General features: G+C 35.9%; 1 long non-coding RNA gene across 1 annotated transcript; it reads left to right on the top strand.

The window, feature by feature from the left end:
* Positions 1-15,317: 15,317 nt before the first annotated feature.
* On the top strand, positions 15,318-15,966 carry LOC120418190 (uncharacterized). The gene is made up of 3 exons (XR_008212311.1): positions 15,318-15,380; positions 15,479-15,771; positions 15,846-15,966. It is a non-coding gene; the product is annotated as an uncharacterized LOC120418190 (long non-coding RNA).
* Positions 15,967-17,982: the final 2,016 nt, after the last annotated feature.

Below are 17,982 nucleotides of genomic sequence, written 5' to 3'. Positions count from 1 at the left end.
GCTGTTTTATTTAAAATTTTATTGCAGTTCTAGTTTATCCATAACACAAAGCAATTTATACTCCCCAATTCCACTCGACGATGCCTTCCTCAAGTTCCAGCTGAACAGATCTTCCGCCACGTATCCACAGCCCGGGCACGTCACACTCCAGCACTCGTAACAACCCTCGTGGAACCGTCCTCCGCAGGGGCTCTCCAGGGTGCACTCAAAGCTGGTCTTTCCACAAAGCAGGCAGTTGTGTTCCTTAGCGCCGCAAACCTTGGCGCACACCTTCCGCGCTTGACTCATGTGCCAATCCGAGCACAGCGTACGACAATCGTCCTCGGTGCCGTGGCATGCTGGGCAGCGTAGCTTGCACAGCTTCCGGAAGCAGGTTTCATCGAAAAGGCAGTCGCAACGGGCTCGAACGACGGAGCTGGTCAAATTTACTCTGCAGATGGTACAACGTTGAGTTGACATGGTTTGATAAGAGCTAGTCAAAACTTAATGGCTTACTAAGATAATTTAAATCCTGAAAACAAAAATAGGTACCCCATTTGAACATCCCTACCTACCATTAGCATTTTATCCGATATTTAAACCAATAGCGCTAACGCTAACGTTTCAAGTGTCTATGGAACGTCCGAAACACACTATAGAGGTTGATGTCTTTGGAGGTTGTATGCAAGTTCGAGCGATTTGGGGTGAACACATTTGTTTTTTTCTGTTTCAGTTCCATTTTCACTCAGATATTGCGATAAAAAGAGGAAATGCTCATGTTGGGCAAGTTAATCCCTCACTTCTAAATCCATCCAATATGCTGATTTTAACTATTTGAACAACTTAAAACTTTTGAAAGAAATTTGCAAACAAACAAAAAACAAAAAACAAAAAACAAAAAACAAAAAACAAAAAACAAAAAACAAAAAACAAAAAACAAAAAACAAAAAACAAAAAACAAAAAACAAAAAACAAAAAACAAAAAACAAAAAACAAAAAACAAAAAACAAAAAACAAAAAACAAAAAACAAAAAAAACAAAAAACAAAAAACAAAAAACAAAAAACAAAAAACAAAAAACAAAAAACAAAAAACAAAAAACAAAAAACAAAAAACAAAAAACAAAAAACAAAAACAAAAAACAAAAAACAAAAAACAAAAAACAAAAAACAAAAACAAAAACAAAAAACAAAAAACAAAAAACAAAAAACAAAAAACAAAAAACAAAAAACAAAAAACAAAAAACAAAAAACAAAAAACAAAAAACAAAAAACAAAAAAACAAAAAACAAAAAACAAAAAACAAAAAACAAAAAACAAAAAACAAAAAACAAAAAACAAAAAACAAAAAACAAAAAACAAAAAACAAAAAACAAAAAACAAAAAACAAAAAACAAAAAACAAAAAACAAAAAACAAAAAACAAAAAACAAAAAACAAAAAACAAAAAACAAAAAACAAAAACAAAAAACAAAAAACAAAAAACAAAAAACAAAAAACAAAAAACAAAAAACAAAAAACAAAAAACAAAAAACAAAAAACAAAAAACAAAAAACAAAAAACAAAAAACAAAAAACAAAAAACAAAAAACAAAAAACAAAAAACAAAAAACAAAAAACAAAAAACAAAAAACAAAAAACAAAAAACAAAAAACAAAAAACAAAAAACAAAAAACAAAAAACAAAAAACAAAAAACAAAAAACTAAAAACTAAAAACTAAAAACTAAAAACAAAAAACTAAAAACAAAAAACAAAAAACAAAAAACAAAAAACAAAAAACAAAAAACAAAAAACAAAAAACAAAAAACAAAAAACAAAAAACAAAAAACAAAAAACAAAAAACAAAAAACAAAAAACAAAAAACAAAAAACAAAAAACAAAAAACAAAAAACAAAAAACAAAAAACAAAAAACAAAAAACAAAAAACAAAAAACAAAAAACAAAAAACAAAAAACAAAAAACAAAAAACAAAAAACAAAAAACAAAAAACAAAAAACAAAAAACAAAAAACAAAAAACAAAAAACAAAAAACAAAAAACAAAAAACAAAAAACAAAAAACAAAAAACAAAAAACAAAAAACAAAAAACAAAAAACAAAAAACAAAAAACAAAAAACAAAAAACAAAACAGACCAATCAATTTTTTTATCATCAGTCTACAAAACACACCGTGTGGAGGGTGTAGGCAGGACATTTTGCCAAAAATGAACTTTTCCAAAATATGATATAATTCTAATGTTTTTTTTTTTTAAAGGTCTAATAAACCAAATTCCCAGTTTTTGCTTTTTGGGTGTTTTTGAAACCGCCTTGAGTCAGGGGTATTGAAAAACACCCAAAAAACAAAAACTGAAAATTTGATTATTGGACCTTTTCAATAAAAAAAAACTCCAGTATTGTACTCTACGGTGTAACAAAACGAGTTAATATTGCGAGTGTTTCAGGGCGTTATAACGGAATCGACGTAACACCTTATAATGTGGCCCTCTTAAACCTTGCGGTTTCGTCAACGGATCCACAGGCGTGTATCGTTCTTTTTGCGACAAGACTCCGCCTCCCGGGTCTCCTAAGTGTGAAGGTATGGGCACGGGGAAAGGGCACCGAATACCTATATTTACACTTAGAATTTTTTTGCGTCCGCCCCGGGATTCGAACCGGCGACCTCTGGATTGTGAGTCCAGTGCGCGGTCCGATTGATCCACACAGGCAGAGAGGGCGTTATCCCCTAGCTAAATCTGAATTTTAACAATTGTGAATCATGACATTCTTCCGGATCGAATGCAACAAGAATAATCCAAATCGATTGAGTTTACGCCGATATACAGCCAGATGAAGTTGCATTTCCAACTTTTTTGACCCCTTGGTGCATCGCGTGAGTTTGACCCCGTTGGTGCTACAAGTGTTAATGGAAATAGAAGTTATATCAACTGAAACCAATTTAAAAGCATTTTCCTGAACTAAAACTCATATTTAGCACTTTGGGACCGATTAAAAATATTTTAATTTTTTGTGAAATTCCAATGTACATTACCGTAAAAAGTATTTTTACAGCAAAAAAATAAAATAAAATAAATCATCAGTACTTAGATTTTTTGATTTTTTTGCATTGTGAAATTGACATTAAATAAACAAACAAGGCGTCATCCATAAAGTATGTGACGCTAACCCCCCCCCCCCTCGTAAAGTACGTCACGTTTGGTTGGACCCCTCCCCACTATCTTGTTTTTTTTTTTAAATTATTTTACCATGATTTTTAAAAAAGGATTATATTTGAATTCGGAATTTAATTGGAAAAGTTTTTGCTTCTTACACTGCCCATGTTCGCATAAATGTCCCATATGCAAAAAGAGCAAGCTGAGAAAAACGCATTTGAAGTTTGTCCCACACATAAGGCTACGTGTTAAGTTTTCGTGAAAAAAAACAAATTTCCTCCTGATTTCTAGAAAAAAGTACTGGATGTTATAGGCTTTTCTGAAAGAGCATACGATTTAGAACCAAACTGCATCATTAACTCAAAAACGATGAAAATGCATATGGGACATTTATGCGATCATGGGCAGTACAGGTTGCGTTTGTATTTGTTTATTTTGTTCAATATTGTAATGATAGAAATCTCCATCACCATCAGATCGATTCTTAACGAAGCTACACAAAAGGCCACATTTTTCAACCTTCAATGTGATTTTTCAAGTGAAAGATTTCATTTTTATTATGATTCAATAATTGCAATGTGCTTTAAATGCGTTTTCTTACCTCAAAAGCCAAAAATATTGACCAAATGAAGTCTGCAAGCCATTGAACGGGAGAGGATTTTTTCATAATTCTGCTCCTTTCGTTGTCCCGTCACGGAAAGAAATGGCTGGCAAAATCTCATATTTCAACCAATTCTATCAGTTCAAGGAGCAAAAGATTCGTTTTTAATTTTTTTTTCGTCATAATGTGTAGAAGAGCAAAAGTCTAAAAAAATCAAACTGGCCCTTTTAAAAGTTCAGTTTTACGATGTTGTCCCGTCACGCTCAGGGGAAGCACAGGTACTATATGGTTCATTCTACATGACATTTCTTTGTAGGAAAATTAATTATCTTTCCAAATATGTGATAACATTGGGGGATTTTTCGTTTTATTTTGCCTGTACAGCCAAAACACTGAAAAAAAACTTGGGATTTTTATCAAAAAAGGAGCCGAAGAATCTATCATTACACTTTTTTTCAAGCATATTAAATCTACCATCAAAAATTCTGTTTCCTCAAACATTGAATCGTGTTTGATTTATGAGTAAAGTTCATCAAACATTAAACTTTTGAAGCTATATTTAAAAAATGATTTTTTAGTGTTAAAGAACTAGTCTAGCGTTACAACCCCCCCCCCCTCCCCCCTAGAGTGTGACGTACTTTATGGATGACGCCCAATTGTAGTGATTCTTGTTGGAAGATAAATGTTCGATTTTTAAAGATATATCAAATAAAATCACCTAAGACTTTTCTCGACTTTTGCAACGTGCCACTTTCTTGATTAAGTGTGCCTTTATATGGGCTAATTACCTTGTAATTGAAAGTAACTAATCCTTCCCGGGTACTATATTTGCACAAAATGTTTCAATCCGAGCGTGTGCGATAAACCACTAAATAGTCACATTCCGGACTGATTTACGACCGTGCGTTGTGAAGTGTGGTGCCCTATCCAGAGGTCCCTAGCCACCACCAGCAGGGCCACGTGTGGATCTCATTTCTTCATATTCTGGCGATTCCCCTTGCACGATCTCCCAGAGTAATGGAATGCAATAAAATGTGGCTTAAGTAATCCAACCATCGCTCGATCAGCCGGCTTGCAAATTTTCCCTCAACCAGCTGGAGAATAATCTTCCCCCGACTATATACGATCGTATCACACTGCACCGAACCCCGAGGAAAGTGGAAACCCTTCGCCGAAGCTTGATTTATGAGGACAGTTTACAACCATTAAGCTCACATTAACAAGTCGTTCCAAATGAGGATCGGATTGGGGTCTCAGCCAAAATAGCGAGAACTCAATTCGCAATAAATAATGATTTTTCCGGACTAAATGGCCAGCGCTACGATTGGTATGCACCTTAAGCCCGATCAAATGCCTCGAATTGTTGGCGAAATTGGAGCAGAAATCGATTCTCAGATAAAGATCGCTTGAAATCTCACCCTGAAGAACTCCCCCACAGCTCTCAGTTCGATCGATAATTGATCTATTAATTTCCACCGGTACGCGGAGGTGATTTTTCACTCTGATGGCTGTTTTCAAACACTGAATGGTTCGCAATCAGTGCAGGATCGATCATCGGGCAGATCGGCAGCAAAAAACCGGAGTCCGATGGTGGGGAGATGCATCGCTGGAGGCCACGTTGGACGAGCCGCACATGTTGGTCAAACAAAATAAGTGATTTGGCCCCGAAGGCATCTTTTACACGCGTGACTCGGGATAATCATTCACGGGACGGCTCCGGGGAGGCTCGTGGCCTATAGGATGCGATCCCTGGTCGGGTCAGACCAGTTGGTACACCCCCTCATGTGCAGGGTGGCCACTTAACTCCGAAAAATTGAATGCGACTGAAGCTGTACGAACCTCAAAGAGTCAAGTTGACAAACCAGGAAATATGAGGTTACAAACAAAATATGTGTCACCACCATGCACCGCATGTCTTCGCTGGAGATTTATGGAATGCTGAACAGGTAATCTGCCCGTTGCGATCTATTTTTCGTTGCGAACAGGTTTTCGTTCAGATCTAGACCAACTTGGTACGCCGCGGTCGGTAACGACAGGTCATCGAAGACCCTCGAGGGGGAAAACATTTGCTCTATCGTCCAAAACATCTGAATCTCGCAATACTATCGCGCCGAAGACATGCGGATTCTAGCCGACCTTCTCCCACCGGTCCGCTCTAATCGATCGCCCAAGACTTCAACACCCAACAGCCCAAAGTGGCCCGGCGGCCGCGGGCCAATCCTTATCGCCCCGCCAAGATCGCTCTCGTGATCAATAATCCGGTGGTGATGAGATCTATAAAAAAACGGAAAACTTTCGCTGCTGAAAGCTGCTGCAGCTGCCGCCGTCCACACGGAGTCAACGGAGGGTCGTGACTTGGGTTTCAAGACACCCGGTGATTGATTTGTACCGGGGCGGCTGACCTGCGGGGCACGATCGCGGACTGATTGAGATCGCAAAGGGGGATCGCGAGCGAGCGCGCGCGCACCAACTGACTTGGTTGTCAAAGGTAGGGGGGAGGGAGTTAAAGGCGGAGGGGTAGAGCCGTGAACTAATTAAGGAACCAGTGGCGATCGTTTTGTTGCGGTATTTTGTACTGAATAAAGAATCGAGCGGTTAACGAACATCTTGAAAAAGAATCATAATTTTCATTGAGACACTATTGTCAATCAATTATTTGTTTATTTTTAAATTTTTTTAATAATTTTTAAAATTTTATGTTATGTTATGTTATGTATCCTTAGATATTTAACAAAAACTGAAAAAACTCCGTGCATTGTTGTCATTCTGTTTTATGTTTTATGTTTTATGTTTTATGTTTTATGTTTTATGTTTTATGTTTTATGTTTTATGTTTTATGTTTTATGTTTTATGTTTTATGTTTTATGTTTTATGTTTTATGTTTTATGTTTTATGTTTTATGTTTTATGTTTTATGTTTTATGTTTTATGTTTTATGTTTTATGTTTTATGTTTTATGTTTTATGTTTTATGTTTCATGTTTTATGTTTTATGTTTTATGTTTTATGTTTTATGTTTTATGTTTTATGTTTTATGTTTTATGTTTTATGTTTTATGTTTTATGTTTTATGTTTTATGTTTTATGTTTTATGTTTTATGTTTTATGTTTTATGTTTTATGTTTTATGTTTTATGTTTTATGTTTTATGTTTTATGTTTTATGTTTTATGTTTTATGTTTTATGTTTTATGTTTTATGTTTTATGTTTTATGTTTTATGTTTTATGTTTTATGTTTTATGTTTTATGTTTTATGTTTTATGTTTTATGTTTTATGTTTTATGTTTTATGTTTTATGTTTTATGTTTTATGTTTTATGTTTTATGGTTTATGTTTTATGTTTTATGTTTTATGTTTTATGTTTTATGTTTTATGTTTTATGTTTTATGGTTTATGTTTTATGTTTTATGTTTTATGTTTTATGTTTTATGTTTTATGGTTTATGTTTTATGTTTTATGTTTTATGGTTTATGTTTTATGTTTTATGTTTTATGTTTTATGTTTTATGTTTTATGTTTTATGTTTTATGTTTTATGTTTTATGTTTTATGTTTTATGTTTTATGTTTTATGTTTTATGTTTTATGTTTTATGTTTTATTTTTTATGTTTTATGTTTTATGTTTTATGTTTTATGTTTTATGTTTTATGTTTTATGTTTTATGTTTTATGTTTTATGTTTTATGTTTTATGTTTTATGTTTTATGTTTTATGTTTTATGTTTTATGTTTTATGTTTTATGTTTTATGTTTTATGTTTTATGTTTTATGTTTTATGTTTTATGTTTTATGTTTTATGTTTTATGTTTTATGTTTTATGTTTTATGTTTTATGTTTTATATATAAAAGTTAAAATTTTCATTGCAAAAAAAGTTTATTATTTATTGTATAGTAAAGTAAATCTTTTCCTGTTCCTGAGGGGAACACCCTTGAAGAGTATCGGGGCCGGCATTTACAAAGCGGATTCAGTGGCAGTTTCATTCTCAACTTAATGTTAACATGTTAAGGTTTATGTTAACATTCCATAGGTCGCCTCCCTAAGGTGTCGTGATAAGGTCCAGTTTGTGACGATACACTACCATCCCTTTACTAAGCAATCGATTCCAGAAGGGAAAAGATCACCAGTTGTGTTGGTCCGTGCCGGGATTTGAACCCCGATCTACCGCTTACGAGGCGGAAGCGTTACCACTGGGCTACGTGGCTCGGTCTTGTTTATTGTATACCATAAAAAAACCATTTAAAACGTCTGTTTTGTGGTTTCGATCATACAGGGTACCTAAAGGCTTTTACAAATTTTGAATTTGGGATTACAGATTGAGTTCACAGACTTCAGGAATTTTTATTTTTCACTTGCAAAATTATGTTCTTGATGGCGCCACACGTCCGAAGCGTGACATATTTCTGCCCTCCAGTAAAGTTTCCCATCTATAGTTGTACAAAGTGAAACTCATTTGGAGCCCATCAAGCACAATTACCGTAAGCTACCACACAAAGTCCACCGGATTTCTCTACATTGATTGCTTGCCCCCGGGATGAGTTCGTAATCTTAAGTGGCCGTCTCTCGGGGGCAACAAATTATGTTGGAACGTGCTTCGCATAAGTCTTCGGGATATCTTTGCGCGAGGGCAAAATCATCCCATCAGGAGTTGTCCACTGTGGTCCCTACGGGGCGGTCATTTTTTTAATTACGTGACAACAATTAACGTTTGCCATCACCGTGAGTATTCGCTAATCGGTTCTAATTGCTTAATTACGAACGGGGGCTTCAGGAGTTGGGCATTTGGACGATGTTGATGGACAGTATGGTTCTTCATTGCAGTGAGCTCATGAAGAAAACGTTGATTGCGTGCAGTCCACTCGCGGATTGATTGATCATTCCACATCAAGAGTTCACGGCACAGCTACCCCACTGTTTCAGCTTTGACGGGTTTAGGTCCTGCTGAGCTGCTGTTGGACTCGGAGATACTCAACGTGGCCTGGCTTGTGGATGCCCGCCCGTGATTATCATATCCTGATTAATTGTGGCAAAGTCGAGGTCTGATTTTTATCAGATCTATTTAAACGCCGCGAACCACGCGGCTTCTTAGCGCAGATCTACCTTGGTCGTGTGCAGTGTGTAGCTCTGATTTCACGCTTGGGTTTCCACTGATATGATGCTGGAACGCTCAGCTGGAAATCTACACCCAATATCATGCAATTTCAGCTGGAAACTGACAAGAAATTCTTTTAGTTTAAAATAATGGTAATGTTGATATTAGAATTAAGATTAGATTAGAATTTTGATTTGCATCGATAGTCAAATCTGAACTATATAAATGCTGTTTATTTTTCAATGAGAGTTCTGTCGAAAAAAAAACTGATTTGGGTGTTTTTTAATTCCTTCAATTCCCATAATTAACAACAGCGCGCAACAGCTAGTCCACATGGCATAATGGTCACCTATCTGTTGCGGCAGGAATGTGTCCTACAGATTTCAAACAAGATCGAAATCCGCAATCCAGATGATTTAACACCCCGAGTTATGCTCATAAACCAGTAGCATTCGTTCCTTCAAAAAAATATGAAGAAAAAACAAGAGCTGATTATAAATCTTGCCGAGCTTTCCGCGGCCGGATCGGATTTCAACCAACGAAAAAAAAAACGCTTCCATTTGCCTCCCAGGTGTCTCCCTCTCTATCTCGCTTATCGAAGGCCGCCGCGCGGGTGCCCCCGGGGAGGACGGCCGCACAGAGGTGGTTGGTTGTTCATTTTGACTGACACTAACTAATTATTCGAATGCCAGGCCAAGACGGCAAGCGCGGCGGCCCGGGGCCAAGATATCAGTTTCCACTTCTGTGTTGCTCTCGGAAGCGAGTCAAACAAACGGAAAAACTAGAGCCAAACAACTTGATTTCCAGGTTTCGCAACCCGATCCTCGGCGCGGCCGCTGAAGTTATGCTGTGTGGTGGTGCCGTATGCATTCCTGGGCGGCCTTCTCCCGGCGGCGAGCTGGAGCCATCAATCATAATGACGCGGGAGCTTCTTGAAAGCTGCGGAGGCCGGGGAGAAACTTGGGCTGAAGTTGGACAGAGGACTGTTGGTTTGGATTGGCTGATACAGTTCTCTCCCAGACGAAAACTGGCCCAGACAGTAATGAGTGTAATTACTCACGAACGTGATTCTGGTGCCAATGTTGACTCCTTGATGAGCTTGAAGAGAAATTGTTCCGTTTCTGATGTCTTTATTAAATACAGTGAATGATATCAATAACTGCTTACACTGACCTACACAAATTGACACAAATGACTGCGCAGGCTCAACTCGAGGGAAAGCATGAAATTGGGGGCCCAAGAAACACGTGCCCCTTGAATTTTTCAAAAATATTTAGTCTGGGCCGAATGGTTTCTATTCAAACACGAGCTTTCCCATAACAATGTTTATGAGACTGAAAAATCAAATCTGTCTTATAGAAATGGCCAAATATCATTAAAAAATGCCTAAAACTTCTATTTTTCTACATTTTTACTTTTGAAACCGCTGTATCTTACAAGGAAATTGTCTAGGGAATCGATTCTCGAGTTCGATTTATCAAAATTTGACGTTTAGAACACTTTAACCCTCTACAATCCAACCTCGCCTTTAGACAGGCAGGTTGAAACTTTTACTTGTTTTTTGTGACTTTGCCAATGTTTAAATAAAAAATTTCTGAGGGTCAATTTTGGCTATGTTTTTTACTAACATTTAGTATATTTTAAGTAAAAAGAAGTATGCAGTATGTTTGTTGTGTACAAGACTATACCACTACGCATTTTTGACGCATTTTTGAAAACAAGTAAAAAATTGAAAAAATTACTTAACAACATGAAAAAATTGGAAATTAGAAATGACCAAAAACAAACATAAACTAATCAAGATAAATTCAAATAAAAATACAAAAAATTAAACAAGAAAAACGTAAAACAAGCGAAATAAAGTTTTTCATAGATCAATAGTTGCTCAAAATGACCTCCTTAGCAGGGGAAAAAATAAAAAAATCGAAAAAAAATTGGGCAGTAGAGGGTTAAAAAACAGTTTTACTTATTGATTTTTGTATTTTTTAAGGAGAGATATACGATCTTAGGCAATTTAAAAAAAAATGAACAAAGAAAACCTTATATCAACTTAAAATTTACCCTTTAAGCTTAAAAATCAAATAATCTCTTAGAAGTGGTGTGTTTTTTCTTTTATTGTATTTTTTCTATTTTTCTTTGACCACTTTTTGATACGATGCAACGGCTTCGAGATACAGTTATTTTTAAATTACGAAATACACAAATATTTAAATAATTACGCCCTTCTCAAATGTCATGTTCGAGTGCAATTGAGCTGGAATTGCCCGTAGAAAGTATTTGGTCAAGTAAACAAAATCATCGAATGAAAAATCATAACAATGATGAAAGTTGACACCTTACATAATAGAGAATATTTGATCAAAGGTCTTGGAAACAAAAAAATATCTTTGTCATAAATGTTAATGTCCGTCATTCTTCGTTGAAAATTCACTTAAAATTTTTCGCAAATTTAATTAAAATTTAAAATGAAATAAAATTCAAACTAAGGGTAAATTCTCTAATTTCAACATTTTCCAAAAGACCTTATTTCTATTTTAGCATTTCTCCTTTTCACGGACCTCTACCAAGCACAGGTGATCTTCAGCTGATCAAATCACTCGTTTGAGATACAATCGAGCACATGCGCAGAATTGTTCCAACATCCAACATGAAAACCATAACTGCTCTGCCATCATTTTCAAGGGTCGCTCGCCCAAAGGGGGAAAAAAAACTTCAAACGATGCGCTCCTCGGCGGCGTGGCTCCATGTATTTATCGGAACGACCTGTGTGGTCCCCGGTTATTTTTCCCTCTCTGTCCCGATGGCCGCGGTATGGATATGGTTATCTCATTTGTACCGGCCAACTTGCACCATGATTTATTTAACGAACAATAAAGTTTTATTTCATGACTAATAGTAATGCCCCAGTTCTATGTTGGGTTTGTCATTTTTTTTCTCCGCCAGTAACAATTCGTGAACACGAATTACGAGTTATTGAAATGGATTACATGTTTCGGTTTTTATTTTTCTAGTGCATGCCGATGTATCGTTTTGGTCGTGTAGGAACTTTAAGTTTAGGTAAACTTACCGCATGTGAGTCCCGCAATCAATGTTCATAACTAACAAGCAATTCAAATAAATTCCGGTAACACGCTAAAACTGACCTGCCTAACCTTTCAACAGTAAAGTGCGATAATTTGAAAAAATAACACACATTTTCCACGGAATCCGTCTGTCTCCCGGAATGACCCTAAATTTACATCACAAACCCGTTGGGGTCCTGACGGTGTTGATTGTACAAAAGAAAAGAGACTATACATTCACCGACCAGGGTCATAAATTACTCGATTTCACTATAATATCTGTTGCAAATAAACGGAGAATAGACGCAAAAACTGCACACCATCCGGAACAACTGCATTCCCTCGAGGCGCCACGATCGGGGACCACCTGGATGTGCTATGTTGGGGATGGTGTTTAATGCAGGGATCGTCCATAAACTGTTACATTGAAGTCTCAATAGAATTACTTCTATCCAAATTTGTTTCAAAAATGTAGTACACAGATATAACGACATTTTCCAAAATTTCAAACCATGACATATTTCACGGAAGTGACTCTAAAGAAGTGCTGATTGACCTCTCCTCCTCTGTAAGGTGGAACACCACGAAGAATTACCCACGGTCGCCAACTTTGAATTATTTGCGATAAAGGTGAAAGAATTTCTCCCTCCGGGCGCGCATATTCAACATTATTCACGCTTCTGAACTGCCTCCATTAAGGGCAGTGCAGTATGCCCTCTGCGATATGAAATATTGTCATGCAACCAAGCTATGTTGCAGCAGTTGCTGATCTGCAGCAACAACAGCAGCAGTGAACGCCACCAAATGAATTGACCAATATATCACGCTGGCAGAGCGATCGAAATTGCAATCAACAAAATGAACGTGATAAAGCACGCCGATATTTGTCGGTTTGGGGCAAAATATGCCGTGTGAAAATGACTTGCAAGTGCTTATGATGAATTGAAAATTGATTTTATCACATTTGTTTAAAAAGTAGTTTTCAAATGCTGGTCAAAATAATTGGTACTACATTTTACCAGGTTAATATTTTCTCCCTTGGACAATTGTTTAAAAGGATGATTCTTAAGAAAAAACACTAAACCGAATAGTTTCTAAATAACAACAAAAATCAAAATAAATCTTTAAGTAAAAATATATCTCGAAAATTGTTTGTCAATTCAATAATACTGAACTAAAAGAATCCGATGAAAAATTGCAACATAAAACATAAAACATAAAACATAAAACATAAAACATAAAACATAAAACATAAAACATAAAACATAAAACATAAAACATAAAACATAAAACATAAAACATAAAACATAAAACATAAAACATAAAACATAAAACATAAAACATAAAACATAAAACATAAAACATAAAACATAAAACATAAAACATAAAACATAAAACATAAAACATAAAACATAAAACATAAAACATAAAACATAAAACATAAAACATAAAACATAAAACATAAAACATAAAACATAAACCATAAAACATAAAACATAAAACATAAAACATAAAACATAAAACATAAAACATAAAACATAAAACATAAAACATAAAACATAAAACATAAAACATAAAACATAAAACATAAAACATAAAACATAAAACATAAAACATAAAACATAAAACATAAAACATAAAACATAAAACATAAAACATAAAACATAAAACATAAAACATAAAACATAAAACATAAAACATAAAACATAAAACATAAAACATAAAACATAAAACATAAAACATAAAACATAAAACATAAAACATAAAACATAAAACATAAAACATAAAACATAAAACATAAAACATAAAACATAAAACATAAAACATAAAACATAAAACATAAAATTAGATCACGCAATGTAAACAATTACTGAAACGTTTTGATTGGTTGTCCATTCTGTGCATTGTCCCGAAGTTTGGTTGAATTTGGCTGCGTTATAATTTTAAATGTTTACAGTAGTCGGGCATGTACATGTGTCAAACACGTTTTGACCTGACATACCTTAGATCAGTTGTCGCACTTACATCAATTTTCAGGGTGTTTCAAGATAGCACGATTAGGTCGAAACTTCTCTCATAGGAAGAATGACAACAAGCCACTGAGTTTTTTTTTCTGATTTTGTTAAATTTCTTAGGATTGAAATCGAATTTTGAGAATCTGTGAATGTCAAAAGGTGAGGCATTGAGAGTAGCACAAAATGGCGTTTTTAACTCAATTTGGCCCAAAATTCACGTGCGACTAGATAACACGACAACGACAACCTGATTTATTAGACATTCCCCGTGACTAAACAGCAAAAAAATGTGTAAATTTGCATTGTGTAATTTTAGAAGGTTGAATATTACCTCTTATATGATGTAATTTTACCTCAATTCAGACTGAAAAAGTGATATTACACCAGAATAGTGGTAAAATTACACATTTAGAGGTAAAATTACACATTTTTTCTGACATAAAAGATGTACATTTTCCCAGATGTAATATTACCATTTTTTTCTGTGTACAGCTCGTCCGAGCTTAAGGCATCTCACCTAATCCGACGAGATTTATACCCCGCGGGAGCTCAAGTGGATTCTGGCGCATTAGTGCTACGGCTCACGGTAATATAATTGAAACTCCTGGCGGCCATAAACCAAACATCAACAGCCACCATGCAACCCCTAGGCTGACAGAACTGCGAAACTTGTGTTGACCCACAAAAGCTCAAAGCACCTGGCAGGCGAAAATTGATAAATGCAATCAAAACTGTCGCATACGCTAATCGAACCGATTCTGCATAGTGGGCAATTTGGGGTTAAATGGATTGGACGTTTCGAAGAATCTTTTTTTTTAATATTAAGAAAGTTCAATTGATCAAATCTGCGTTCTCAGATTTGGAATCCATGAGTATTTTTTTTAAATTGAACATTAATTTATTTGACAACTCCGGGTGCCCCCTTTTTATTTGGTGCATATAATTCCATCACGCGGGCGATAGAGTCATGTAACGTGAGATTTAAATTAGCTACCTGCCGTTTCGGCAAATTATCGAATCGATAAGTCAATCCAAACATAAGCAAACCACACATGGGGGCACTTCACCGCGCCGTGGTGATCGAGTTCGATTTTGATTCAGGTTGGCGCAACAACTATCAAACCCTGCACAGGGACCTGCGACGACCGGTGACAGTTCCTTTGGGCAACAGTCAGTAGTACTGGCCGTGGAGTTGCACTGGAACCGTCGTCTCCGGGGTAATTGACAATTTTTCATGTCAACTCCCGTAATGGCGGCCAATAATGATAGCGATCAGCGCGGCTGGGATTAGTGGAATGAAGTTGGTTTGGCTGAGTAACTTGAGCTTGATATGAACTTTGAAAGATTGGATTGATTTTTTACGAGAGTTATTTTTTTTTTCTATTAAAAACTTTGGAATCAACTGAACTACCTACAAGATCACTCACATTCAGTACCTTGAAGTCATGTCGCTCAAACTTGTCACTTCAAACAACCATCTGCATCTTCCGTCCAAAGTGAGTTATCGTACAGCAAACAAGCAACAGCCTCCTCCAAAGCTCTCTGCCATCACCCTTTCCGTTCAGAATTATATGATTTATTAAACCGTGTCCAGGTTGTGTCCTCCGGCGACAAACAGTGCCCGTCCACGCTGGATTATTGCATTAGAAGTATGGTGAAATCCAAAACTCGTTCTAATATTGCATCTGACCACTACGGGAGGTGTTGCTGGGTGCATAAGAGTACACCCTATCTACATCTGTCTGACCCGTAATTGCGTGTTGAATGAATAATGCAGACCTCTACGGGCAAACCACAACCACAGCTCGTCTGCAGGTCGTCGCCACCGACAACCCTACTCTGGACATTAGCTCGGAATTCAACAGTTGTTCAAAACCCAAACCACATGTAGATCTCCCGCTCAATTGGAGCTCATTTCACCCAAGCAAACATTTCACGTGATGTAAAGCCATTTATCGAAGGATCGATCTATTCCAGGAGGCTGCACTACCGTCCGAACAAGCGAATCCGAAACCGTATTAAAAAACCAAAACATCGAACTCATCGCGGGTTGGCTCGTGCTGCTGCTTGTTTGCTTCCCCCCCTCGCCGTGACCAGCTGACGACTCCCGGAGTTCCGTCCAACAACAGCGGCCACCATAGATCAACCGCTGATGGGACCGCGAAAGATCACGTTTTCAATCTTCTGGGTGCGCGGTTGCCTCCGAAATGGAAGGCAAAACACAAAATATTGGCCACGACTTGGTTCAGCATTCGATGGGCTTCTGGTGGTGGACTCGTACATCTTGTGGAGCTCCTCGAAGATCCATCAGGCGAACAACCGTGGCACGCGTGACGCACAGTGGAAAAGGTTCTGGTTTAAAAATAATTACAACTTCAAGTTTCACTTTCTTGTAGATTTTTACTTATAATTCAAAACATGCTTTTCTGTACATTTTCCGAGTCAAAATAGAAAACTCTTTAGTCTTCAATTTTAACATAACAAAATAATAATAAAAAAAAACTGATAGCAAAAACTAAAAAAAAAATGTCGTGCGCCCAATATAAACTTATCAGCTTTATGACGTTGGATTATAGCTACTAAAGAGCTTCTTCTATTAAAATGTAGAATAATAAATTGCTTAGAAGGTAGAGAGCATGCAAATTGCTATGGTGCTATTCAAGGGTCCTGATTGCACAAAATCCACCAATCTATTCGGGAGCAAAAATCGCAGGCGACGCGATACTGCCCTGATGAATTCCTTCCGTTTGTCACTTTCACACCATTCGCTCCCGAACACTCTCTCTTCTACTCTCCTTCTCTCTCTGATCGGTTCAGTCTCCGAACGGCTCAGGCAGGCCGAACGTTTCCGATCACTCTGAACTGAACTACTCATTGATTTGTGTTGACTAAAATCAATGTTATCAATTAAATTGTGAATTTATTTTGATTTCATAACATTATAGACACCATTCAAAGAAACTTCCACCTAGAAAAAAAAATCAAATTTATGGCAAACTGAGGGCGTGGAGACAAAAAGACTGTTGCGCTGGCATTATGTGAGAATGGCTCATCGCTGAGCATGTTAGTGTGTGAGTGTCGTCGAGCGACGGATATTTTCACGATGTATTTGTTCGCTATGTGAACAGTTCGGGCCACTCGCTGCCTGCTTGCGAGTCTCATTCACTCATGAATGCTAACGGGTTGGAATAGGCGACGAATGGATAGGCGATGAGTGAGTGGTTCACCGAAAATCAGGACCCTTGGTGCTATCATTATTTTTGCAAAATGGTTCGATTACTTGGTAAAAAAAATCAGTTGGTCAATTAGTCATGCTTTGGACCTTGCTGCACACTAGAGTTTTTCTTCGTGTACAACGTGTATGATCTGAATGCTTGCTATCTTTTTTTAAAAAAGGAAAAAAACTATACAAAAAACTGGATAAACAGAAAAAAAATTCATGTGATTTTTTTGAAATTCAATCGTTTAATTTTGTACATAGTAAAAATCTAGTTCTAGTTTCTTTTGCGTCTAAGACAGATAAAATCGGATGAAATGGCGCGGAGATATAATTTTTCAAAAATAGAGGTATTTACGAAAAATGACGAAAATTTTTTGAACCACCCTAGCACGATGTAGGTCACCCTAATGGCCAAAAAAAATACGGGTCTAATTATTTTGGCCAAGGAACCCCCAGAAAAATTTTGAGCCCGATCAGAGAACTTTTTTTCGGTTTAGGCTCTTTTTAAATGGAATTGCTGTATATTTAAAATCTAGTTTAACATTTGACAATGGCTGTTTTCAAATAATTTGGATCGTTTCTAAAATTATTTCAAAAAGTTTTTAAAAAGAAATCTTATCCGGATTCACAAAGGTTTATTTATTAACCATGCAAATAGGTTCTTCTTTTATCAAAATTAAGAAATAAAGGGGCGAGCGTTTGCTGTTTTCCTAATTTTTTAAGAAATTTTTGTTCGTCGATTAAGACATTTTAATTTTAGAAAAAACTCTATATTTAACTCCATCTCACTTTAATAATAATCAACTTTGTATGAGCAAATAAATTTTTAATTTTGATAACATTATTTTTAGTGCAGATGAGTAATTATCTGAAACTTT

Source organism: Culex pipiens, chromosome 2 (genome assembly GCF_016801865.2).
Source record: "Culex pipiens pallens isolate TS chromosome 2, TS_CPP_V2, whole genome shotgun sequence".
In the NCBI taxonomy this organism is placed as follows: Eukaryota; Metazoa; Arthropoda; class Insecta; order Diptera; family Culicidae; genus Culex; species Culex pipiens.
The sequence above is the reverse complement of the archived record's forward strand: the minus strand, read 5'-3'. Positions and strand labels throughout refer to the sequence as shown.